The sequence below is a fragment of the Narcine bancroftii genome, chromosome 11, assembly GCF_036971445.1.
Source record: "Narcine bancroftii isolate sNarBan1 chromosome 11, sNarBan1.hap1, whole genome shotgun sequence".
NCBI classification, from domain to species: domain Eukaryota; kingdom Metazoa; phylum Chordata; class Chondrichthyes; order Torpediniformes; family Narcinidae; genus Narcine; species Narcine bancroftii.
Window position 1 is genome coordinate 77,766,506 of NC_091479.1, and position 25,579 is coordinate 77,792,084.

At 40.0% G+C, this 25,579-nt stretch overlaps 1 protein-coding gene across 7 annotated transcripts in view; it reads left to right on the forward strand.

Annotated features, from left to right (window-relative positions):
* The window catches only part of LOC138745950 (ELKS/Rab6-interacting/CAST family member 1-like), a 539,260-nt gene that overhangs the window by 383,013 nt on the left and 130,668 nt on the right, over nt 1–25,579 (forward strand). The window lies entirely within an intron of this gene.

Genomic DNA, 25,579 nt, shown 5'->3' on the forward strand with positions numbered 1-25,579 from the left:
GCTTCAAGTATATGTTGTCAATAGAGGAAAGGGAAACACTATTGATCTTCTCGACTGTTTTGATGTCTTATGGTCTAATGCTGCCATACCACACATGATTCAACCAGGTAGTTCACTCTCAGTTAGCCTTGCCTTCCTCAACCATTTTAGGAAGTTGAGACACTGCTGTACTTTCCTGAGTAATGAGGAGGCATTGTGTGTCCAAGATAGATTATCCTGTATATGCACACCAAGGAACATCATGCTCTCCATTCTCTTCGCAGTGGAACCTTTGATGTGTAGTGCAGAATGGTTCATTATTGTGGTTTCATGGATTTCCTTTGCAGTTCATTGGATTTCCAGAACACTGTGCCACTGTGCCAGAGAAGCTGTATGAATTAGGATGCAAAGATAAGATCTCAACTAGTTTGGGATATAGAAAATCATGCAGAATTCCAATGCATTCCTAAGCAGTCATGCAAATGTTAGACTGGGCCTGAGGTGGTTCAGGGTAAGCAAAGTTCACAAGGAATGGTGTTCCTGTTCACAACTTAGAAGCTGTGGTTCAAAATGACTAACTGTAGGGCAGGATTGGATTTGATGGTGCTACCTGACAGATGAATGATCTGTCGATGTTCAAGTATAGCTCAAACTCCTGGAATGATGCCTTGTCAAAGAAATTCGTTCTTGAGGAGATTGTCAAAAAAGGAACATTTCAAAAACTCAAAGATCAAGAAAGAGATAAACGAGAAAAAAGAGTGTGCCTCACCAAGTTCATTAATTCAGAAGCAAGCAGCTACTATCTTCAAAACCAAAGCATCCCATTCTTTCATAGATCTGAGTTCAGAATAATTCAAAATGTTTAAAAATTGTAATGTAAGAGCAAATACACATGATATTGAATACATTGAGTCCAGGTGTGTAACCTGGATTGAATTTTTAATCCATTTTTAGCAAATTGTATAGCACAGACCTGTTTATACTCTAGCCTCTGAGCCAGGTAATTCTTTGAGCATAATTGCTACATTTTTTTCCATATGATTGCATTCTATTAGTTTATGTATGCCAAAGATTTTGCACATGTTCAAACAAAACATTAGTGAAGGATATAATTACTATAGAGTTTGGGGCACAGTGGGTAAAAAAATGAAAGGTGGCCTTTTAAACCAAGAATGCACAAAGAATGAGGTGATTTAACTGGATGTCTGCCAATAAATTGTACTGCAACACCTCCAAATAAATCCTGAATTGAATCTTGCCCCTCTGGTGATGTTTGGCACACCTAATTGTAGAGGTTATTCAAGAAATTACAGGGTGCTTTTAACCAGATTCAATGCAGTGCCTTCAATTCCAATGTAAAATGTAATGAGACTTGTTTTATTGTCAATTATGTGTTGTTTTAAAGTTGAAAAATTACAGTGAACTTTACTACCCATGTTTTTATTACTGTTGTTGAATTTTAAAGGGTGATATTTTGTTCACCATGGGGAGATCATGGGAAAGATTCTGAATGCAACACTGAGCAGGGTTATTGTGCAATCTGAAGCGTTAACATCATCGCTGATGAATGAATTCTGTCAGCCATAAAGCTACTTATTACTCTTTCATAGCACCTTTACATGATAATGATGAATTTATTGTCATGCCAGAAATTCTTATTTGCCTCAGCTAAACATTGTTTATTTTTACAAAACCATGGTGTACCTTAAAATTACCATACAGAAAGGAATAATAGCTATATAACATAGATAATAAATATTCACAATTACAGTAGAGCAAAAAATAGCATTTATATCAAGAAGGAATGCTTTTCTGTCATGCCAGGGTAGTTTATAGCCCTTTTTACACGTGTCCCAGTAAATCAGCTGTTCGGTGTCCCAGTTGGGAATGGTGTTTTTGCTGTTTACACTTGGCCGCTCTTCACCAGGACACTGCACGCTTTCATACTCACCACAAGCGATCCCGGGGATAGGAGTGTTCTACCTTCTACCAGTGACATCATGACACATCGAGCGATGGTGGCCCTGTCCTAAACCCTGATCAATGTATTGTGATCTTACATTTAAGCAAAATTAATCATGGCTAATTATAATTAAGTTTTATGTACAGCACAGAATGTGCCCTTCAGCTCCTGTTGTTGTTATGCCAACCTATATAAACCTTTATAAGGGACCGTGGGAAAGTGCTAGCAATAAATAGCAATAGGGAACAATCTTTAAACAGCATGCGAAAGTTGGTAACGCTATTGTGCACAATTTATAAAGACTGTGGGAAAAAGTGATGGCAGCCCTGCCATCCCAGAATTCCGTGTGGCAGAGAAAGGACTGCATGCACAGCTGCATGCATGGAGTACTCATAGAGGGGTTTCTCTACTACATGGAATTCTGGGAAGGCAGATTTGCCATGACTTTTTCCCACAGTCTTTATAAATTGTGCACAATAGCGCTTCCAATTTTCCCACGCTGTTTATAAATTGACCGCTATTGCTATTTATTGCTAGAACTTTCCTCTGTTTCTGTCCCACTATGACTTTCCCATGGCAAAGTTTATACCTTCATTTTAATCTGTTATTTCCTTCACGTTACTACATTTATACAAAAACGTCCATCATTTCTGTCCTAGAATGTAATTCTCATTTTCACTCTAGGCTATCTGCACGCTGACACCGGGGATTGCAGTAGGGGTCGAGGCTATCTATCCCCAGCATGACATGGCATCATTTCACCCCCGGCATTCAGACAATTTTGCTTTCACATTTGACCCTTAACCAGTCAATTGGCAGTTAATTCCTGGGACAGGATGCAAGTGTGAAAGGAGCTTATGATTAGGGTAATAGGGGAGGTTCAAGTGCTTGCTAACCTATGAAAAACAAACTTTTCTTGAACCTCGAGATACTGGTCTTCAGCCTCCTGTACCTTATACTTGAAGAGAGCAGTGTAAAGAGGTTGTGACCAGGGTAATAGGCATCCTTTATGATGCTGGCTACCTTCTTGAGGCATTGATGTCTTCAATGGATGGGAGGTCAGAGTGCTTGATGGACTTGACAATTTTCTGCATTTCTGGACACTCAAATTACCAAACCTGGCTATGATGCAACCAGTCATATACTTTCCACATTGCACATGTAGAAATTTGGAACATTGTTCCACTTGCCAAATCTCCTTAGAAAGTAGAGGAGTTAGTGAGCCTTCTTCACAGTTACCTCAACATGCTGGTTCCAGTAGAAGTCCTCCGATATGTGGATTCCCAGGAACTTGAAAGTATTAATCCTCTCTATCTCCATTTCATCAATGTGAACAGGTACATGGTCCCCTGGCTGTCCTTTCCTGAAATCCACAATAAATTCCTTGGTCTTGGCAAGATGATAACTCTGGCACTACCCAACCAGATTTTTGACCTCCATCCTGTATTCTCATCATTTGATGATATTCATTCCAATAATTAAACCATGAGAAGAATTTGCACTTCTAAAGAAGTTTTCAGCATGTCTCATTTTAAAGTCATTAAAATGATTACTGTCATTTTTGTCATGTAAAGCCGATTTGTGCACGGCAAACTGCAACAAACAGTGTGATCAGTTTCAGTGGAGGAATATTGACTGAAGATTAAAAATTATGCAGAATTCTAGAGGTAATTCCCCTGCCATTCTTTAAAATAGTGTCATGCGTTTTTTTTGACCACCTAACATCGAGAAAGAGCAATAGTTTTAATGCTCCATCTGAAAGATGTCACTCTCGGCAGTACTGCATTCCCTCAATAGCATACTCAAGGTCAGTCTGTGATTTCATGCTCATCTCTGGAGTGGGACTTAGGATGCCTGTCTAACACACTTTGACCTCACTTTTTGCACAGCTCCCAGGGACTGGATTAGAGCAATTGTGCTTTGAATAAATCATAGCAAATAGCCTGTGCTAATGCAAATCCTGACACATCTCATTTTGGTCATTGGTTAAGATGGTTTGGGAAGATTCCAAAATGCAGCAAAATGGAAAATTTAAGAGTGACTAGGTGAAGAGAAGACTTTACTGTAATTAATGAATTTCAGTGTTCCTGCCGAGCTTGTCAAATAGACTTAGCTTTTGCAGTTCTCCCATATCTTGAGGGAGCTGTGGGAAGGATTTCAATTGCTCAAAATCCTTTGTGCTCTGAAATGTGCTATAAAATGTGCCATCAGAGGCCATAGATTTTTTTTTCTCTCAAATCTAACAGTATTGTGTTGTTGAAAATGATCTGCTTAGTTGATGACTCTTGAGTCCTGGAAATGCTTATATGTCTCAATGAGGGATTGTTGTGTGCAGTGCAGCCATAACTTCACAGACTAGATCTTCTGTCACAATAAACTTTTATATCATGGTATCTAAGGTGACTAGTTACTTTCCTGTTCAATAGTTGAATGATAAATGTGCAGAATTAAAGCATGTCCTGTCTCCAGAGTGTGAAATACAATGCAAGGAAAGCCACCATTGTTTTTTTCGATGAATTAATTTGGACGTCTGAAGTTGGTGTGTTACCATAGCTCACTTTGGTTGTGTTAGATTTAATTGCACCAAGTGAAAAAAAATTGAGTTTAAAGTATTTCAATTAAAAAGAAAAATGAAATTTCATATGAAAATAAATTTAGGACATGAGCTTTCACCCACAATCATACAGTGCCACAGAGAGTTAAAATTTTGGAAAGTTAGATTATTTTAAACTAATGTGAATGTAAGCAAATATTTTTGGTCACCCCTTCTGCGCCCATGTCCCCAAAACTTAATTTTGTATGGTTTCCTAAATGTTGTAGACTATTACACATTGCCTACCAAATGTTATGTGAAATGGATACATGTGTTTTGTATATCTGTTTTGAATTCAGAAAAATAACAAATAAATTATGCCATGTTGAGTGATCTAAGTTTCAGAAGAAATGCTGGTATTTGAATTTGGCACAATAGAATGGTATCTTTTGGGGCACCATCACACTCCTACTATATTCCATATGGCAGCATTTAATTATGCAATTATATCGGTCAGCTATACAGTATTTGCTTAAGGCTGCATTTTGATACGTGTTAATACTGATACATATTCTGTCATTGAAGCATTTGGCGCACATGTGTCTCAGTGCTTTCACTGTTCTGATTTTAAATTCCACATTACAATCGTGATAAAAGGTGATACTGGGCCAGTGACAGGACTTACAAGTTTGAAGAAGCAACTGACATTAGACGATGAACGTTGCTGAAGAGGGACTTGAAGGATGGTAAAGAAATGCGGAGATAGTATTTCTGAAGCACTGTCTTACTGTTGCAAATATGTAGTTCAGGTTATTATTGCAGAACAATTTTTTAGCTGACACCATAGGTTTAAACCTTCGCGTGCCTATGATTAACTCTTCATTTCTACTGTGTCATTGTGCCAGTTGTCAAATGAAGACTAAAGAGGACTTTACAGAAGGAGGAAAACAAAATTGTAGGGTGTTTTCATAGTTTGGCACCATCTCTGTTGAGATCTTTTATTTATTCTATGAAACTCTAAATTATACCAAAAGCCAATAGTGATCACAATATTGGATAGAATTCACTCTGAGGTTGGAGAACAAGAAGCTAAGATCAGTTGTGTTGGTTTTGCAGGTGAGTAAAGCTAACTGTGGAGACATGAGGGAAGAGCTGACCAAAGTTGAATGGGAAGGGACACCAGCAGGGAAGACGGTAGAGCAGCAATGTCAGGTGTTTCCATCAATAATTGGAAAGATGCAGGGCCATTTCATCCCAAAGAAGAAGGTGCATTCTAAAGGGATGGTGAAGCAACTGTGGCTGGAATAGGAAGTCAAAAACAGCAAAAAAAGAGGTTGTATGATATTGCAAAAATTAGCAGGAAGCTAGAGGATTGGGTAGCTTTCAAAAAAAAGCAGAAGGTAACAAAAACTGCAATAATAGAAGAAAATATGAATGTAAGTTAGTCAATATCATAAAAGAGGACACCAAAAGTTTTTTTCAGACAAATAAACAGTAAAAGAGAGGCAATGGTGCTGGAGAAGCGTTAATGGGGAACAAGAAATAGTGGATGAATTGAATAGGTATTTTGCATCACTGTGGAAGACACCGGTTACATGCCAGAAATCCTAGAGTTGGGGGCAAAATTGAATGTATTCAGCATGGTTTCCTTTGGAGAAGATTTTGCCTGACAACTTTGTTGGAGTTTCTTGAGGAAGTCATGGGCAGGATAGACAAAGGAGAGCCAGTGGTTATTGTTTACTTGGATTTTCAGAAGGCCTTTGACAAGGAGCCATCATGGGGTTGTTCAGGATAAAAGTTCATGACGTTACTGGGAAAGTGCTAAGAGAAAATTGGCTAACTGGTAGGTGCAAAGAGAGGAAATAAAGATGGCCTTTTCTAGTTGGTTGCCAGTGACCAGTGGTGTTCCACAGGGGTTGGCTTTGGGTCTGCTACTTTTCATGCTGTATGTAAATGATTTAGATGACAGAATTGATGCCTTTGTGGATAATACAAAGATAGGTGGAGAGACGGATTGTGCTGAGGAAGCAGAGAGTCTGAAGAGAGATGGATAGGTTGAGAGAATGGACAAAGAAGTGGCAGATGGAATACTGTGTAGGGAAGTGAATAGTCATGCCAAAGTACTAAAGAAGTAGACTGCTTTTTAAGTGGAGAGATAATTCAGAAAGCAGAAGTCCAAGGGGATTTAGGAGTCCTAGGGTAGGATTAAAGGTTAACTTGCAGATTGACTTGTTAGTGAGGAAGGCAAATGCAATGTAAGGATTCATTTCAAGTGGATGAAAATATAAAAGCAAAGATGTAATGCTGAGGCTTTACAAGGCATTGGTCAAACCACATTTGGAGGATTGTGAACAGTTTAGGGCCCCAAATCTAAGGAAGGATATGCCCACATTAGAGAGGATTCAGAGGAGGTTTACAAGAATTATCCAGGGATGAGAGGGTTAACATTTGAGGAGCATGTGATGGCTCTGGGACTGTACTCATTAAAATTGTCAAAGATAAAGGGGAATCACATAAAACATTATGAATGTTGAAGGGGCTAGATAGAGTGAACATGGAGAAGATGTTTCTACAAGTGAGAGAGGCCAAGACCACAACCTCAGAGTAAAAGGATTTCTTTGTAGATCTGAGATGAGAAGTTTCTTTATCTAGAGAGTGGTGAATCTGTGGAATTCATTGCCACAGATAGCTATGGAGACAGTCATTAGGTATATTTAAAGCAGAGGTTGATAGGTTCTTGATTAGTGAGGGTATGAAAGATTATGGAGAGGAGAATGAAGTTGAAAGGAAAAGTCCATCACAGATGATTTGAATGGTGGAACAGATTCAATGGGCCTAATGGCCTAATTCTGCTCCTCAGTCTAATGGTTTTAATCTGCCATCCACTGCTATTCCTGTGCTTAAATAGTCAACAACAGAATAAGAATTCCCTGAATCTCAGCTTGATCAGCATGACACTTTTTTTGCCCTGCCATGCACCATGGATCTGGTCATATTTTGAAGTGAGTAATTGACAATTACCTTGGTTCACATAGGAACTAAACAAACATGTTGAGAAATGAGGTTCTGCTGATAAGCTTTGAGAAGTTGTATGCTACATTTAAACAGAAACTGATTGTGAACTGGCCTGCACATAGGATGGCATAGAATAGGTTTGAATGGATCACAAAGTTAAATGAGTAATTGACTCAAATTTCATTCAGGCCTCAACAACTACTGCCCAGTGGCACTGACCGGCTTTAAGCAGATCTCCCAGAGACACTGGACCCATTTCTATTCACCTACAGATGGAACCATTCCACTGAAATGCTATAGCCATGTCCTTCCACTCCATTCTAACCCACCTGGAGAATGATGTGTCATACGCCAGACTGCTGTTCATTGACTTCATCTTGGTGTTTAATACGATTATACCCTAGAGGCTAATGGAGATGCTGTTCTCGCTAGGACTCAACATATCTCTCTGTAACTAGATACTGGACTTCCTAATGGAAAGGCCGCAGTCTGTCTGAGTTAACAGCAGTATGTCGAGCACCATTTTGCTGAGCGCTGGTGACCTCAGGGTGATGTGCTCAGCCCACTCCTGCTCATTCTACTGACTGATGACTGCAATGCCTGAACAAGCTCCAACAATCATCAAGTTTTCAGATGACATGACAGTAATTGGCCTCATCAGCAAAAACAATGAGAAGAGTTGAACAATCTAGTGAAATGGTGCAACAATAACAACCTTTGATTTAAACGTGGACAAGACAAAGGAGATTAATGTGGACTTTAAGAGGATCAAGGTTGACATCCCTTAACTACACATCAATAGCTCAGTAGTAGAGAGAATGGAGAGCACCAAGTTCCTCGAAGTCCACTTAAGAAGTGACCTATGTTGGGCATACAACATTTCCTCAGGAAGGCACAACAGTGACTGTGCTTCCTGAGTAGGCTGAGATGGGCAAGGCAACCGGTCACCATTCTGTCAACTTTCTACAGGAGCTCCATTGAGAGTGTCCTGGCTGGCTGCATCACCGTGCGGTAAGGTTGCTCTGGAGCAGAGGTCTCAAACTCAATTTACCCGGGGGCCACTGGAGGTAGAGTCTGGGTGAGGCTGGGCTGCATCAGGTTTTCCACAAGAAAAGCTCTTACAAAAACATTCCAATGTTATCAAATGTCTTTATTTTTATTTTTTAACACAAAATAAGATAAAAAAATAAAATCAATCAGTAATAAATGAAAAAAATGAAAATAATAATAATACAGCAGATATAGAAGACTGAAGAAACCACATATAGTTGCTGACTGGAGAAATATAATTATTATTATTCAGATTCAAATGGTGTCACTGTTGCATTGAAGTTTCAGTGTTTAGCCGATGCGTCTTTTCTGCTTCTTTTTCTGTCCCGCTGAGCAACAACTTCCGGGTTCAGACTTGACGCCGAAGCGCGTGAAGCGGGAGCAGCCGCGGAAATTGCGCATGTGCCGCGTGCATATAATGACAAATAGAAAATGCACACAAATATGCTTATATTCGCAATAAGCCCAGCCGATGTCCCGCCCCCAAGAGCAATATATCCCACCGTGATTGGTAGGTTCGTTCAGCTCCGCACACAACACTGAAAAGTGCCAATCATATCAAACTCGCGGGCCGCACTAACATTAAATTTTCATATTAAGGCGGGGCCACAAACTATCGTCCCGAGGGCCACAGTTGGCCCGCGGGCCGCAAGCTTGAGACCCCTGCTGTAGAGCATCGGATTGGAGGTCAATCCACAGACCATAAAAGCAACAGAGAGGATCACTGGGGTTTCCCCCTTCCCATACACCACCACACCCCCCCACCTCATCGATATGATTTACTGGTATCGTTGTTTAAAGAGAGCTTGCAAATTCAGGGAGGACCCCTACCACCCCACAGGCAGTATCTTCCAGCTAATCCCGTCAGGAAATAAAAATACAGAACCACCAGGCTGGAGGAGCAGCTTCTTTTGCTGAATGACTACTAAAACAATTCTCCATGCCATTACTATTTATTAATATTTATTTTAATGCATGTACAGTGTATATGTATCATTTATTTGTATGTGTGTTCTGTCTTTTTGTGTGTTTGCACTATTCTGCTCCGTGGATCGGAGAACATTGTTTTATTGAGTTACATTGTTTCAATCAAATCACAAATAAACTTAAACTTGAAAACAGTTTTGATTAATGGGGCATTGGTACTTAGGATAAGGAGGATGGGGATGTGGTGCACTGTTAGCCAGAATCAGACACACACAAAGATAAAGACTGTACAACAGGCTTTAATCTACAAAGACTTCCACAGAGCCAGGCTGGCTGTGGCTGCAGCAACTCTGAATGAGGCCTCGGGAGGCTGGCGCAGGCTTATATCCCGGAGGGTGATTGACACCTGACCGGGTGGGGCTTGATCCATTCAGGCCGACTGATTGACAGCCGGCCGAGTATTGTCCTTCCCCTTACCCTCCTGCAGGTACAGAGGTTTAAAGAGAGCTTGCAAATTCAGGGAGGACCCCTACCACCCCACAGGCAGTATCTTCCAGCTAATCCCATCAGGAAATAATAATGAAAATAAAGCAGAGGTGTTAGGCCGGTGGTGGACCACCACAGGGGGTATGTGAGAGCTGTACTCTTCAGACAGTCTCTATTCAACTAGGTTGGGATCAGCATACTGGCAAACTAGACAACCATTTTCATCTGATTTAAAGAGATCATAGAGAAAAGTGAATGAGAGAGGAAGGAATAGAGAGTTTCAAGGAGCAATTTAAGGAAAAAGGTAATATCAAATTAAAGGCCTTTGAATTGTTTTTTTGAAATATTTGTAACAAGATAGGCAAATTAATATTGCAATGAGGGAAAATATTTTGAGATGTGGTTACTCAATGATGTGGGTCTTCTAGTGACACAAAGAGAAGAAATTAACTAGGATTAAGAAAATGGTTGAGGTATTGAACAAACATTTTGTATCTTCATTAAATGCAGAAGACAAAACAGATGTAGTGGAAGTGGAGGCAAAATGAGCATCCAGTGACAAACAGGAAGAAAGGAATTAATCTCGCCACAGAGAAGCAGCTGGTGAAATTATGCCACCCAAACAAAGCATATTCTTTGAACCTGACAGCCCATGTCTAAGAGGTAGCTGTGGAGATAGCTCAAGTAATTGTGATAATTTTCCAAAAATCTGAAAAATTCTTCCAGAAAATTGAAAAAGAGAACATTTCAGAAAGGGGGAAGAAAAAAAAGGAAGAAAACTTCAGACTACATAACCTGATATTTGTTATTTGCAACATGCATGAATCCTTCATTGGGGAATTCAAAACATAATCCTGGACAAAATACATGCATCTCAAATTGCCTCACAGCTCAGGACTTGATCCTGATACGAGGTGCTGTTTGTGAGGAATTTTCATATTCTACCTGTACTCCTGCTTCCTCTCAAATTCAAAAGATATGTTGGCTGGTCGGTTATTTAGTTGCTGTGAAATGACCTGTAATGTAGGTGAATGGTATGGGAATTGTGAGGCGCTAAAGGGAATATGTCAGAGAATAGATGACTTGGAAATATTAGTGTGAAATGGAATTGATGGAATTGCTCAGAAGGCTTGCATAAACTCAATAGGTCAAATGGCCTTCTATGTCAAAAAGAAAAGTATTATGATAATCATGTTCTTCATCAACCAGCTCTGTGGAGGACCTTCATCAACTTGCAGCTCATTCTTGAACCATGCATGTCAGGAATAAGTTAAAAGTCCTTATACCCAACATTCAACAGCCCAGCCAATGTTGGGACTCGATCACGAATGTGCTGAGTTGAGGGTCTGGATGGAAGTTACATTTCACACCCCATCCTTGGCTGAAGCACTTTGAATGAACCCATTCATTTAAATGGCAGCCATAATTACATGAATGTGTTATTTTATCATTTTTATGTTTAACTAATTTACTATCTCATTTTAAATCATCTGAGACGGTTAAAATCAAATCAGAGGACTTGAATGGCAGCAAGATGTTAAAAGCCCATTCAGATGGTCATGGGCCTCAAAATTGACCACCTTAGGTCTGGTTGCTACTTGTGGACTGCCTCATTTCAGGCCTTGTGGATCCAAATGACTCTTAAGGGTAACATGGGAAACAAGTGCTGGTATTGGTTAGTTCCAGCAGAATCTGGCTAATTATGATTAGGAAGAGTCCACCATGTTTTAAGAACAAAAATTATGTTTGATAAATCTGAAAGTTGATCTGAGAATGTGACTATCAAAGTGAATAATGGGGGAGCAGTTGCTGTTATTATTTGTGGATTTTTAGAATGAGACCATACAAGACAGGTCTGTACGATTGAAACCACTTTTTTCCTGCACTAACTGTAACTATGAATTTTTACTTATCCATTTATTCCTGATATTTATTATCTATTTCTGTTCTGGGATAAACAGGAATGGCCAACCTTTTAATTTTTAATTTAGACATCCTCGTGGGCTGAAATGACCTGTTACCAAGCTGTATGTCTGAATCAAAAATTAAAAGGTCGACCACCCCCGATATAAAGTACACTATTTCAGTTGGTGTGTCTTATGTACCTTTTTAGCTGCAGCAAGTGAGAACTTTGATGCTCACGTAGATTATTTTTATATGTGTGACAATGTTCACATTATCATTGAAGGATTATACAATGTAAGAGATTCCAGGATTGAGAATGACATATGAGCATTTATAGAAGATTACTTAAATCATGGAAAGCAGGCACTAGGAATAAAAGGGTAGATTTTTAAGTAACAGGTTGCTCTAATAATGCCAAAATTCAGTAATGGCCCCTCCTCCACTCTCATTTTGACAACTAAAAATCAAGGTTTGCATTGAAGTGTTTTAATGATACAAAGCTAGGTGGCAATGTGAACCATCAGAAGAATGCAAAGAATATGACAAAATTTTACAGATTCAAGATTCCTTTATTGCTATGTAATAGAACAGAATAGGTAATAGTACATGAAATTGGCCTGCTGTAAGGCAGCCAAAGAGTCACCATTAGTATCTCTCGTCACCCCAAGAGAAAGAGAAGCAAAAGAGAGTCCCTTCAGAGACTTCACATGTCTGTGGATTCGCCTCCAGTGCTCCCACATCCTCTGCAGACACAAGGACTCCTGTTCTATTTATTGGCAACCTGAGCTCCAGATCGAAACTTCCAATACGATCAAGAAACCTTCAGCACTTGAGGCCCTTCTGGAGCCCTTCTTGCCCTCAGCAGCCTCTTTAATCCCGTCTCTGATACCTTGTTGCCATGAGTCAGTCTCCAGCAGCCCATGTGGTTACCCTGACCACAAGTAGCCTGCAGCCTGTGTGGGTCCCTCAGCCACTGAGCCCTTTCCTGATCTGCTGCCATCCTGTAGGGTCAACTCCTCTGCTTCTCAGTCTCAGTGGGGGTGCTTTCCATGTTTCTGGTACCCTGTGCCGGTCCACTGCAGCCCAGAGTCTGCAACCCCTTCTGACCATTGCCAAGCACAGGCACCACCATCTTGGGCACAGACCAATGGTTTCAGGATTTTAGTTTAATAACATTGTCAATTCTTCTAACAGGCCGTTTAATGCCTATACGAAGCCGCCGTCATTAGGTGGTTGAACACTTTGGAGCAGCGCTGTGTCTCTGTTCTCCCAGGTCTACACCAGCAGAAGCCATTTTTAATGCAAATAGACTTGTCGAACAAGTTTGCAGATGGAGGATAGTGTGGAAAACTGTCAGGTTCTTCAGTGGAAAGAATAGAAAAATAATATTCTTTAAATTGTGAAAGCTTGTAAATATTGGTTGATGTAAAGATTCGACGTGCTGGTTCATAAAAAAACAGAAAGTAAAAACACATGCACAGTGAATAATTATGTAGACAAATTTTATATTAGTTCTTTCAAGTAAAGATGATGGAATGCAGATATAAGGGTCATGGTCAGAATGAAGATTCCTTAAGTGAACTTCATTTGGAATATGGTGTGCAGTGTTGGTCTCTGTAGTTAAAGAAAAATATAGTTATCTTGGAGTTGGTTCACAAGATTTCTTCCTGGAGAGAGAGGCCTGATCTACGAACCAGAGATTAAGGTTAATTTATACTTAATGCAGGTGAGAAAATTGAGAAATGATCTCATTGAGATGTATGCGATTCTGAGAAGGATTGATTGTACATAGTCTGAGAGAATGTTACTTCTTGCTGGAGAATCTGAAACTGGGGCCACGGTTTGAGCATAAGAGATCATCCATTTAAAATAGAGAAGAAGAGGCATTTCTTTTCACAGTTTCAAAACTTTGGAATTATTTTTCTCAGAAAACTGTGGGTACTGATTTGTTGAATTTATTCAAAATTGAGATCCACATTTGGCATTAGAGAATATGAGGAATGGTTAATAAAATGGTCAAGATCTTAATTGGCTGTGATCTTTTTCAATGGGGAACATGATTGGGAGGCTGTGATGGGAGAATCTGGTAAGAATCATGGGCACATGAAAAATAACTTGCGAGTTATATCGAGGAAAAAGATCCAAAATCTAAAATTGCATGGAGTACAATTTACATATATGTTCTTTGTGTTCACTGTCAAACTAAAAAACTAAAATTATAGTGGAAAGAGTGCTTAAAAAGGGCAACTATTGACATTAATTTTTGCACTCCTCCATGCTCTCTCATCTCATTCCATGGATTCACATTGTTCTTCCATCCTTATACTGTTCCAATTTAGATGGTATCTAAATAGTTTGGAATAATACTTCCTCCACTACAGATGTCCTCAGGGTTGTCATCTCCTTAGAGAAGCACCAGTATACATGATACAGTTAATAAAAGGTGATATCTTAACTATAATATCTATTTTATTTCTCTTTAATCAACTTTTACTTTTGCAATGCTATTTGTACCATGGCAACAAGTGCAAGGTAAAATTATACAGAACATAATGTGCAGAATAATGAATGATTGGCAGTAAAGTTTGCAGTGTAACCAAATACCTGAATACTGTTGCTTCCATAAACCCCTTGAGCCTCACTTTCACCATTTGTGATGTTTTTAGAACTAGTCTCAATGAACATCATGTAATGCCTGCATAGTGGGTGTTTTATTCTTCAGGACTCTGTTGAAAAACATGTGGTTTTATTTGAGTGAGGTGGCTGTTTCTAAAATCAAAAATTATTCACTGATGTTATACCCTAATAATTTCTCAACCAAGCATTTTTTTCCTGATGCTGCTGGAGTATTTACAGCTTTGAAGGAATTGAATATGAAAACCAAGTTAATTGAACATATCATTTGAAGCTAAAATTACTTCATGGTTTCTTGAAGTTCCTTGATGTTTTTTTCACAGACACCAAAACATCAAATTTTCACTAACATGCACTCACCAATAATAAAGAAAATTATAAAAATGACTATAAAACATTTAGAGCCCATATATGATCTGAAGTAGTTTGTGAGAACAGTCTCTATGCAGGAACTCCATGTTAAGATAAGCTCTCTGTTTTGAATGATGTGTGAAACACTCACTGGAATTAATGCTTTGTTACTCAATCTCTCTTCTGGCTCTTATTGTTCTGGTATTTATCAGCTGATGTAAAACAGATTGCAGCTCTGCAAACATTCTGAACTTGTAAATTCACTCTTGTTCCCGCATGTCCCACTTGTACTGGCTTTGTTGCCCTACAGCTGAATATTACGCATGAATTGTGTGTATGGGATCCAGGTATTGGAGCAGGGATTAGAGAGCGTGCTGAGGCCAAGAAGGGTTCCCAAAAGGCTTCCTGATCATGTTGGATGTTTGGATTTGGAGGTTTGGATTTGGACCTTGGGTTGCCAATGGATCAAAGAAGTGTCTGTGTGGCTGCAGAGGCAGTGAGAACACTGGAGGTGAATCCACAGATACACAGCGACTCTGAAGGGACTCTCTTTTGCGTCCCTTTCTCTCATACTGCAAGGGGCACTGGGTGATGCTCATGGCAACTATTATGTTTTTAACACAGCTACTTCGTTCCGGGAAATTATTCCCTCTTTTTACAGAACGTGTGCTGTGTAAAAAGCATAGAACCGGAATGGGGGTGCCATTCCAGTTCCGTCTTTTTTTCGCCTAGACCCATTGTAATTTTCCCAGAATGCCTGCAGTGTAAACTGCACTGCATGTATTCCAGAACTAACTTGGCTAATGAATATGACATCACAATCGATGTCGACGCAGTCCCACCATTAGGTAAACCCTTATGTCGACATGTTTAATTGCATTTTATTGCAATTAAGATTAATATATGCAGCTTGGCAAGTGGACATGTGTTTCATTTGCTGGGACCGGGTGTCTCGAATGCCACCACTCATCGCCCGGCCAAGGGGAATGTTAAAAATGGTGAACAGTTTAACAGGCATCTATTTGGGACATCAGACAAGCGAGAGTTGGAACCAGTGTGTTGGGCAAAGAGGAAGGCAAGGAGTGTCCCAATCAAAGAGACATCTCACTAAACCAGGATGAGGTACGTAATCCTCAGATGAGCAGAGTATCTGAATATCTCACTAATGCCACTGGTCAGCAAGGGATCTGAATCCTGTCCATCCATTTTTCTGTTATCAATAGCCTCCGATATCCCGGCATTGGTCGTTCACACTAGAATGACCAAAACTTGTAAATTTCAGTCCACCAATTTATATTGCATTCTGGCATTGCCATATGTAAAAATAAGTGGGATGTGCAATACCACTGCGTTGACATTGACTGTGATGGATAACATACATGGGACATGCAGCTTCACTGCACTCATCCCCTCCTTCTCCTCAGCCTTTCTGAGAGATATTAATCTGGTCTTTGTCCTTTGAGTTGTTCCTTTCCATGTCTAATTCTACATTGTAAACCTTTCCTTGTTTCCTTCTATTTTACTTTAGCCAATCTTTTTATCACACCCCATCTTTTTCTCTCACCTTCTGCAGTCTGTTTATTTGTGTTTACTGAAACAACAGAAGTGCTAGGAATAAATGCTCTCTTCTTGCAAAGTAATGGGGTAATAAACATGAAGGCTTTTGTCATTCCATTGTGAATGACCAATGCCAACATATTGGAGGCTCTTCATTAAAGAAAAATCCCACGAATGCTGTGTGTAAATCACTTTGTGTAATATTACATGCTCTGTACTATTACATGACAATAAAATAATCTTGAATCTTTTTGCAATATCTTGAAACTATTTCAAAATCGAGCAACGTAATTGAACAAGAAATATGCACAAATTTATTTTCTTCATTTTCACCATTATCTGCCAATATTGTGGCACGCAGTTGGAGTACTGAATAAGGTTCAAAGGGTGTTAGAAATGTACTCTTTTACAGGGTTGGAAGAGTTCTATAAAATGTAGCAAAAATCAAGAAAAATGCTGGAGGAACTCAGCAGGTCAGGCAGCGTCCATAGGACATATAGATATCAGTAAATTTTAATCTTGTTTGTGAGTTTGGAATGCTAGTTTTAAAATTTGAATGTTATTTTCAACCCCACTCTTTTCACATGGCCTTTACAGTCCTCATCTCTCAATCTGTCTCTAGCTCTAAACTATTGGAAATTTCCGATATTCTCTGTTTTGAGCCCCTTGCTCTTTTAAAGCTTTCACCCCACTGTAATAACCTTATCTTAACTTGACGTTATCCTGATTTCTTTTCTAATTTCTGGTCCTTTCTACACTTCTCTTTCTTTTAGATGAGCTTTGTTTCCACACAGTTCTCCTTTTTACTCATAGAAATCTGCAGAGTCCCAGAAAACAGTATGTTTTTGTATTTTTAATCATTTCATCCAGACCTAAGCAGTTCCTTGGGATTCTACTCTAGTTTTCACTTACACAAGGTCTCTGTGCGCTTTATATACATTGCCTCAAGATTCTCCAAATCATTCTGAATGCAGCTTCTCCATTTTAAGCAGCTACAGATCAGAGTCTGTGGAAAAGTTGCAATTTTTCAAGAAAGCTTCCAACAACTTCTTGAATCTTTTCCTCTGTCTGACATTTCTTCTTGTGACAGAGCTTGGAAGTTTGGGGTAAGACATACACAAAACGCCAATGAAACCAAATGTACTTCAGAGTCTTCCTGCTGGGAATATTACCATGAGAAAGGACTCTGGTACTTCCATAGAATCTTCATTTGATTTTGGTGTGCTTATCTTCTAATGAATTTGGATGAATCTTGAGTGTTTTGTGGACATAATATTGAATAGAATAATACCTAGTGTCGCCGAGAATATTCTCCCAGAATCACAGTGCGGCTTTCGCGCAAACAGAGGAACTACTGACATGGTCTTTGCCCTCAGACAGCTCCAAGAAAAGTGCAGAGAACAAAACAAAGGACTCTACATCACCTTTGTTGACCTCACCAAAGCCTTCGACACCGTGAGCAGGAAAGGGCTTTGGCAAATACTAGAGCGCATCGGATGTCCCCCAAAGTTCCTCAACATGATTATCCAACTGCACGAAAACCAACAAGGTCGGGTCAGATACAGCAATGAGCTCTCTGAACCCTTCTCCATTAACAATGGCGTGAAGCAAGGCTGTGTTCTGGCACCAACCCTCTTTTCAATCTTCTTCAGCATGATGCTGAACCAAGCCATGAAAGACCCCAACAATGAAGACGCTGTTTACATCCGGTACCGCACGGATGGCAGTCTCTTCAATCTGAGGCGCCTGCAAGCTCACACCAAGACACAAGAGAAACTTGTCCGTGAACTACTCTTTGCAGACGATGCCGCTTTAGTTGCCCATTCAGAGCCAGCTCTTCAGCGCTTGACGTCCTGCTTTGCGGAAACTGCCAAAATGTTTGGCCTGGAAGTCAGCCTGAAGAAAACTGAGGTCCTCCATCAGCCAGCTCCCCACCATGACTACCAGCCCCCCCACATCTCCATCGGGCACACAAAACTCAAAACGGTCAACCAGTTTACCTATCTCGGCTGCACCATTTCATCAGATGCAAGGATCGACAATGAGATAGACAACAGACTCGCCAAGGCAAATAGCGCCTTTGGAAGACTACACAAAAGAGTCTGGAAAAACAACCAACTGAAAAACCTCACAAAGATAAGCGTATACAGAGCCGTTGTCATACCCACACTCCTGTTCGGCTCCGAATCATGGGTCCTCTACCGGCACCACCTACGGCTCCTAGAACGCTTCCACCAGCGTTGTCTCCGCTCCATCCTCAACATCCATTGGAGCGCTTTCATCCCTAACGTCGAGGTACTCGAGATGGCAGAGGTCGACAGCATCGAGTCCACGCTGCTGAAGATCCAGCTGCGCTGGATGGGTCACGTCTCCAGAATGGAGGACCATCGCCTTCCCAAGATCGTGTTATATGGCGAGCTCTCCACTGGCCACCGTGACAGAGATGCACCAAAGAAAAGGTACAAGGACTGCCTAAAGAAATCTCTTGGTGCCTGCCACATTGACCACCGCCAGTGGGCTGATAACGCCTCAAACCGTGCATCTTGGCGCCTCACAGTTTGGCGGGCAGCAACCTCCTTTGAAGAAGACCGCAGAGCCCACCTCACTGACAAAAGGCAAAGGAGAAAAAACCCAACACCCAACCCCAACCAACCAATTTTCCCCTGCAACCGCTGCAACCGTGTCTGCCTGTCCCGCATCGGACTTGTCAGCCACAAACGAGCCTGCAGCTGACGTGGACTTTTTACCCCCTCCATAAATCTTCGTCCGCGAAGCCAAGCCAAAGGTTGACATCTTTAAAGTGTCTTCAGGTGCTATCTGTGGGTAGTCCAAATCTCAGAGCAGCAGGGATCACTCCTTCCTTGTAGATCATGATATTTGTACCAGATCTAAGACCTTGATCTTCAAATACCCTTTCCTTAGTCGGCCAAAGGCTGTGTTTGTGCACTGAAGGCAATACTGAATTTCATCATTCATGGCTACCTTCGCCAAATGAGAAATGGTGCACTTTTTCCAGGGACTTACCCTCAACCTTTATAGCCTACAGCCAGTAGAGTTAGGTTGGTACAAGGCCTTGTTTTGTAAGTGTTGACGATACAGCCACCTTCTCATTTTATTCATGAGTCAACTACACAGTGGGCAATGATACAATTGTGCAACAATATAATTATAGAAGTGTATGTCATTCCAATAGCTACTCAACCTTAAACCAGTAAATAGACTGGGATTAGATTTGAGATTGCTTTTCCATTGAGTTAAAAACTGAACAGCTCAGTATAATCATGTGGGATTATCCCATGCTGTTTGTGTTCTTCTGATACTGATAAATAAAATCATTTTATTGCTATGTGACAAAGTAAGAACTGGGAATAATGAATAGAGGAAATCCTGTTGCAACTAAAGTGGGCAAGATGATTGTTTGCCAAGGAAAGTAAATCATTCATATACGCTTGTTAATTGCTGAATTGTGATAGAATCTTTGGTCCTTTTCAAAAATTCCCTTGTTTTCTTTTACACTTTGCAAATTTTTTGTTGTTAATCTAGCTAAATATTCCATACAGTTGCGTGTTTCTAATTATTACAGCCTGAAATAATGAGATTAATGAGATTGGCCATGATTTGTTTTGTCAGTTAAGGAAAGAGCGACAATTATGGGATTTGAGCTTCAGCCTTTTGAGTTGATGTTTCCTAATCTAGTTAGCATGTCCTCCTTTAATTAAAAAAATGTAATCCATCAATTTTAAAATTTGATAGAGTCTCCAACCCCATCAATTAAGTATTTTTGTATTATGTATTTTTCTATTATGTGTTGTTTAATTCTTCATTTCTGAGATGTTTTATGACATATTTATTCTCAACAATCCAAAATGAGCTAGTTAAACAATGATGAGAAGCTATCCAGAAAGGAAATAGATAGTCTTGTGGCATGGTGTCAGGCAACAACTTCCTTTTTAATGTCAACAAAACAAAGTTGCTGTTAGTGATTTCAGTGAGGTAGAAAACACATCCCTGACTGTATCAACAATGCTGAAGTGGTGATGGGAGAAACCTTTAAAAATTTTAAGGTGAAATATCACCAATAATCTGTCCTACCTAACCAAGCACAGAGACCCTGTATAAGTGACAACCAGAGAGGAAACAGGTCATCACCAACACTTCTCCTTCCTTAAAGGTTTAAAGAAATTTGGCATGTTTCCTGTATGTCTTACTGAAAATAACTATCCGAATGCACCATAACTTGGACTGTGAATGGTTCTACCCAAGACTGTAAGAAATTGCAGAGAGTTATGACTTCATCCCAGGCCATCCTCCCCTCCATCGACTCTGTACGTACATTCTGCTGCCTTGAGAATGTGGCCAATATACTAAAAGACCTATGTCAACCCAGTCACACTTTCTTCTCGCGCCCCCCCCCCTTCCATTGCATGAGTTTGAAAACAAACAGCACCAGAGTTTCATGCTATTAAACGGACCTCTCTTCAATAAAGCGATGCTGCCCTTGCAATGCATTCATTGAAGCTTTTCTCTATAATGCTATACTCTGCACTTTTGTTTGATTTTGCAATACCAGTTGTACTCAAGGACAGGCTGCAAAGCACATTGAACAAAGTTTTTCACTGTTTCTCACGACACTGACAATAAATATTTTGATATATGTAACAATAAATAATTCAAACAATCAATTCAAAAACATTGCTTGCTGTTAATTTCTTGTGAGAACCTGCTCAGTTATATTGATAACACAGGAAAATGTTGAAGCATTGATGGAACTGAGCCATATAAGCTACATCATATAAAAGAAAAGATATTTTTGTTTTGGTATTAAAAACACATGGACGAGTATTTTTTTTCCAATGAACTTTGTTTCATTTTGTCTGTAATGCCTGCAATGGAGAATTCAATAATACCCAGTTGTAGAAATTGAAATTTTTTCAACATTTCTCTTCAACCAAAACAGACACAGACAAGCTTGGCAAGAGGAAGAAAATTTGGCTTTGTTTTTGCTGACAATAAATTGATTGTGAATCAAAAACAAACACTATGTCGTGATAAATGCTGGAATACAGTGTGTGACGGTATGCTTTCACAGGCTCAGAGGTATTTTGTAACTAAAATATTGTTTCAGAACTTGTCTTCAGATCATTGCCCCTGCCTTTGGATTGTTAATTAAATGACTTGTTACTATCCTTCATTACCTCTTGTGCTGAGTGGATGGCTTGTTTGGTGCTTCTCCCAAGCAGAACCATGTTCAGCCAAGTCGGCTCAAATCACGTGATATCAAAAAGGACCAGCAGCAGAGGTTGAGACCAAACAACACCCAAAGTGGTGGAGACTTGAATACACCTTGTCACACCTTTATCCAAACTTTTCTGTCACAATAGCAATAGCATCTCTATGCCAATGTGGAAAATTTTCCAGTTGCAATCTCTCCACAAAAATGGATGAATCCATTTCAGTTTAACACTGCTCCGTCAATGTATTTTAGATAAACGGCAATATCATGGATGATGCTGTTGATAGTGTGATAAGTAGCACTTACCCACTAATAACTTAGTAACGGTTCTGGATTTAACCAGGGCCATTCAATTCCAGATCATTAATATAGAATTAATAAAAACAAACTAGAAAAGGTGAGATCAGAATGACAGTATTTGATGAAGGATGTTATAAAGAGGTCCTTCCTTGAAGTCAAGGTGAATCAAGCAGAAAACTCTCTAGTATCTGAGTTGTACTTTGTACAGATTGTTGTGTTTGTCAGAGGTCAAGCATTTCTCCTTTGTTTTTCTTCAAGGAAACATTTTAGGCCCACCATCTTCAGCTTCTACATTCATTGACCTTCATCCATCAAAAGGCTAGTCAGACAGACATATTGCTGAGTTTTAAATGTTTTTTTTCTAATAGATGTTTTTGGGTAAAGAGTACCAATCTACTACATGAAACTAATAAACTTTGGCACATTATGATTTGTCTAAAGAGGGAGAAAGGCTGCAGTGATGTTGTCCTTTGTACATGTTTACACCTTGTCTATCTTCATCAGAGGATTAATAATGTCTACATCTATTAAAAACTAGTCACCTTAGAAATATTAAAAACACATTTACGATGTTTACTTTTAAAGTCTTCCCTTTACATTTATAGAATGCATGGGCAGCATAGAAAACAGTCATCTGCTTCCGTAGATGGGCAGATATTTTTTACACTGCTTCCAGAATGGCAAGCTGCCTCTTGGCATTAAGTTTGTGCTTGCAGTTTGTGGCTCCCATGATATTAAAGCCAAACAAGATGATTTTGTCACCTTGTTAGTGTTGCTGGATAACTATCACAGTCATCTCACCCAGTATCTGTCTAATGTCTACTTTAATATTTCTTCTTGTTAACTCGGCCTGTGACATGAGGGGCACCTGTCTTCACTCCATCGAGGACATCTACATGAGGTGGTGACTTATTAAAACACCCTCTATCCTCAAAGACCTCCACCACCCAGGCCATGCCCTCTTCACTCCGCTGCCATCGAGAGCCTAAAGATGAGCGCACAGCTGCACACGGACAGCTTCTTCGCCGCTACCATCAGATTCCTGAATCATCAATGAACCAAAGACATGACTTTTCGTGCATGACTTTTTATTTTTTATCTATTATTCTTGTAAGATGGTTCATAAAATGAATGTTTGCTCTGTGATGCTGCTGGAAGACACTGCATTTCGTGACTTGCTCATGACAATAAATTCTAATTCTTGCGGAAAAACAGATTAAAATCATTTGCCATCGCTTTGAAGGTTAGAGTATGGATGCAGGGTCAAATGAGTCATGAACATGCAGCAGAGCAGAAACTAGAAAAGACTAAGGAGTTATAAAGTTTTAGAATTATCATCCTTGCTTTCAAAATCTTTCACAGCCTCATTTTTCCTCACCTCTGTAATCTCCATTATAACTAGCATGAATGTCCACATAGATCCAATTATTCATCCCTAAAGTTAATGGCTTTATCTCTGTAAAGCACAAAAGTTTGCAGACACTGTGATTGTAGTAAAAAGACACCAAAATTCTGGTGGAATTAAGCCAGTCTTTCAGCGACAATAGGAGACAAAGATATATTGCTGACATTTCAGGCCTGAGCCCTTCTTCAATGAATAAGAAGAATGGAGAAAAAACAGGAAATCTCAGAATACAGACAAGTGATGGCAATGGGTGGAGTCGAGACAAAAAGTGTTAATTAGTTATGATAAGGGAAAAGGAAGAGGGGGGAGACAATGGGGGAAGAATTGAGGGGGGCTGGGGGGTTTTAAAGAAGGTCAGAGAAGTCGATATTAATGGCATCCAGTTGGAGGGTGCCCAATCAGAAAGTAAGTGTTCTTCCAATTTGTGGGTGCTCTCAGTCTGGCAATGCATGAGACCATGGACAGACATATCAGCAAGGGAATGGGAAATTGAAATGGGTGGACCCTGGGAGATCCAAGGTATTGCGGCAGACAGAGTCGAGGTGCTCAATAAAGTGATCTCCCAGTCTGTGCCCAGTCTCCCCGATGTAGAAGAGATTACAATGGGAGCACTGGACACAGATAACCCCTGCAGATTCATGTGTAATGTTGCTTCACTTGGTAGGACTATTTGGGTCCCAGAATGGTGGCGAAGGAGGAGGTGTGAGCACGTGGAGCATCTCCTATGGTCACAGGGGTATGTCCCAAGAGGACAATTGGTGGGGAGGGAGGAGTGGACAAGGGAGTCACAGAGGGGGTGGTCTCTGCGGAAGGCGAAAAGGAGAATATGTAGTAGACAGTGGAGGATGATATGTTGGATCCAGTTTCAAGTTAGGAGTTTCCACCCTCACCAAGCTTTTGATCATGTACTCTAGGCCAAACTGTCCCTTCTTCAGGCCCACTTGGACTAAGGTGTATTTGCCTTGACTCACAGAAACTCACAACATCCAGAAGTTTTGAATTTCTATTGTGCCACTGGTCTCGACTTTCATTTGAGCAGCAATTGCTGATAATGTTGAAGAGGGGTCAGATGCATGTGTATCCTATCACTCAACTTTATACTAAGTGGGCATACAATAACTCTGTTGTGTTGTATCATGGCCTGGTTTGGTCATTTGAGTTTTCTGGAATGCAGAAGGCTGCAGAAAGTGCCAAACATAGGTTCAAGTTTATTATTATCATAAATTGTAAAGTACAACTGGATGAAAGAGCATTCTTCGGTCCTCAGTGTAAAAACATACAAAGACATAGCACTCATATTTACAAGAGTACATATGTACTATGCAGTACGTATCTAAAATAAATAAATATTGTTATATAATAATAGATGCTCGGAGGGATTGTTTGAGCAGTTCATCAGTCATTCAGCAGGCTCACGGCCGTGGGAAGAAGTCATTTCTCAGCCTGTTCTGGCTCTGGTACTTCTGAATCTCTTTCCCAATGGAAGTAGCTGGAACATGCTATATGCCTGGTGGTAGGGGTCTGCAACAATTTTGTGAGCCCTCTTCAATGATTCTGGTAGATCACATCGATGGGGATGGAGGGAGACCCTAGTGAACCTCTTTGTCACTCTAATGTTTCTGTGGATTGAGCTCTGATCCAATACTCTACAGAACCTGTACCACACTGTGATGCAGCCAGCCAGGATGCTCTTGATGGAGCTCTTGTAGAATAGAAAGGTCACAGCCAAGTCTATCACATGCTCCAACTTCTCATCCACTGAAGACATCTATGTAAGATGCCTCAAGAAGGCAGCTACCATCCTGCTGCTCATAATCTCTTCTTGCTGCTACCTTCAGGAATAAGCTACAGATACCTGAAGTCCTGCACTAGATTGAAGAACAGTTTTGGTTCCCAAAGCTTTCAGCCTCTTGAACCTCCTTGCACATCTCCAATCATAAATCTCTCTGTCACCAGAAAATGAGCTGTCTTACTCGACAGTAACCGTGAATATTTATCATTGTATATATATTATCTCTATCCACATGGTAAAGTAACGTATACTAATGGACTGAAATTCTTTCCCGTGATTGTTATCATTGCATTGTATGGAAGTTACACCTCAAAAGTTGGCCTGCACTGTACTGATTTTTAAAATATTCTTAAAGATGCTTGGAATACTACAGCAGTTATTTACTCTTAATCACTCCAAATAACCCATGTAATGGCAGAGTGGGTAGGAAATCACTGATTATGATTCAC